Below are 2,632 nucleotides of genomic sequence, written 5' to 3'. Positions count from 1 at the left end.
TAGCAGAAAAACAACTCTTGTGCTGTTTGATCTATAGAGAATTGGAAGCTGACCAGTGCCAAAGCTTTACAAGATTTGTAATACAAATCTCTCCTCAGTGCAAAGCTAAAGTTATTTATCTTCATCTGTCAAACATTAGTGTCATGTGAAGTACAAGACGGTACTAAAATTGGGGTCATGCATCATTTAGAGGTATGTTTTATCTCTGTAGCCAGTGTTTATCTAGTTACAGGAGAGAATAAATGACCACCTTTACAGGCTGGTTGCCATGTATATATTTGACCTAAAACGATGGAGTCAAGTTCTGCACCTATTCTGACTATCAGCAGCATAGTCTTCAGGAAACCACTCTGCAGGTTCCTGGAAGACTGCCGCCGCCACTGCATGAGCGACTGGGACATTAACCCTGTAGAAATTGGCAAATGTGCATGGTGTGTCCCAGATGGCCATAACACAAATCTCACTCAGGCACCGCGCACAGGGCTGCCCAGGAAGCCACACTCCTTGTTGAGTAGCTCCTCACACTGAGGGCCAAAAACAGACCTTTTGACCTACACGCCTGCTCAATTACCTAAACAATCCACCTAGAAAGCTTCTGCTTGGACAGGGCATGTTCCCTCCTATGGCCCTCATAGCAGACAAACAGGCTAACAAAGCAGCGCCAGCCAGGCGTTGCTTGTATATAATGACCTTACTGGCCAGAGCAGTTCTTCTAAATTAGCCTCATCCTGCAGGTATGAGGGGCCATGTGATGCCAGCTCAATGATCTGATTAGAGTGGGCAGGAGCCAACCTCTCTGGGAAAATGATGGTTTAGGCCAATGTGCCAACTTGTGCCCTCTGAGTTTTAGTGCATACATGCTTCATTTACTGACAGGGCATGAAGCTTATGCACAGGTTTTGCTGACGCCATTGCAATAAAAAAGCAGCCTTTGCTTAAGACCACATTAGCCCCATCTGCTCTAAAGGCTCAAAGGGGGCGAGCTGATGAGCTTCCAGCACCAGAGGCAGGCCTCATGAGTGAGCCTTGACAGCCTGCGGTGGATTTCGCTACTAGGCTCCTTTAAGTAACCAGATCACAAGAGTATGGAACCCTGTGGTCTGGTTATCTATTCTATAATGCCTGGCCGAAGTCACTGCAACATACATCCTAAGCAAAGAACTTCCAAAAAGACTGCAAAAAAGTGCAGTACTTTTGACACAGGGAAACTCCACATTGTGCCCCCACTCCACTCTGCAAATATCTTCCACCTGGCATAGAGTACACTGGTGGAAGGTGCACTAGAGTCCATAATGGTTTGGATTACTGAATGATCACATTCCTTTCTACCAGCAGGAGTCTGTGGTTGCCTTCCTGGACAATGTGTATTGTCACCGCAATCAGTGGAAACAGTGGGAAGGCATACAGGAGGTGACCTGGCCATGGGTGTGCCAGGAAGTTTTGTCCCAACTGACTCAGTGTCTCCATCAGGAGAACCATAGAGGGCAATTTGAGGACTCTCAGACAAACAGTTCATCCCATATTTGTGCCATATTTCTTCTATAACCTCTAGATGGAGTCTCCACCCTTCCCCCCTGAGGTTGGTTTTTGGCATGAGAGAAAATCTGCCACTACTTTCTGTGGCTCTGGCAGATACGTGGCCCTGAGGCTGGAAAGGTGAGGGAAAGCCCATGCAAGGAGCTGCCTAGCAACCTGTAGCAAGAGATTTTATCTGGTACCCCTTGATGATTCGAAAGCGGACATAAGACTGTTGTGAGACATGACAAGAACATGCCTTCCCCTCAAATATGGCAAGATACTTTTGAGCGCCTGGTATATTGCCAGAAAAAAATAATCTCCTGTGCAGACCAGAGCCCTGTCACCACTCACCCTCACCTGTGCTGAACCTCACCTAAAGGTGGGAGCATCAGTCACAACCACCTTGCAATGTAAAGGACTCAGAGCCCCCAGCCAGATATGCCCTGTCTCTCTGTGTCGCAAAGCAAGGAGCCAGTGACTGGACACTCTGACCTCAGATCTATGTAACTTTGGATCTAAATTAAAGCCATTTATCCAAAAATGGAATAGCAGCAACTGCTGGAGGCCCAGTGGGTATGCTGATGTCACTGACGTTTGCATAACCTATAAGTACTTTTACTTTAACCTCCTGTTCTTCATTTCCATTTAATGGCACATATTTATACTTTCTATTTATACTCTATCCATTCAGATTAAATATATTGATGAATAAGTGCAACAAAATACAACTTCTTGGTCTAAGGTTTCTTAATTTAAGAGTTTCCTTCCACGGGAGGAAGAGCTGGTGCATTGCCTCCACTCGCCGCAAAGTTCAGGTGGCCGGAATCTGGCAGGAGTCCAAGGTTAAGCCAATGAACACAACCCTTTAGCTGTGTGTCAGACAACTTTTGGCAAGATTGACAGTGAGGCCTAGTCTTGTCACTTGACTTAGAAGGGCTGTAGTATTCCGCCCTGCCTGTACCTGTGTTGGATCACAGATCAGCCAGTCTTCTAAATACGGGAGGATTTGCATACTGTTGGCTTACACTGGGACCAGAGCTGCCCGCATGCACCTTGTGAAGACCCCTGGGGCTAGGGAAATACAGAACAGGAAAACCTGATAGGCTGATAGATC

The sequence above is a fragment of the Semicossyphus pulcher genome, unplaced genomic scaffold, assembly GCF_022749685.1.
Source record: "Semicossyphus pulcher isolate SPU_LCO1_2020_fin unplaced genomic scaffold, fSemPul1.0.p SCAF_9, whole genome shotgun sequence".
Lineage (NCBI taxonomy): Eukaryota > Metazoa > Chordata > Actinopteri > Labriformes > Labridae > Semicossyphus > Semicossyphus pulcher.
This window is presented reverse-complemented; position numbering follows the sequence as displayed.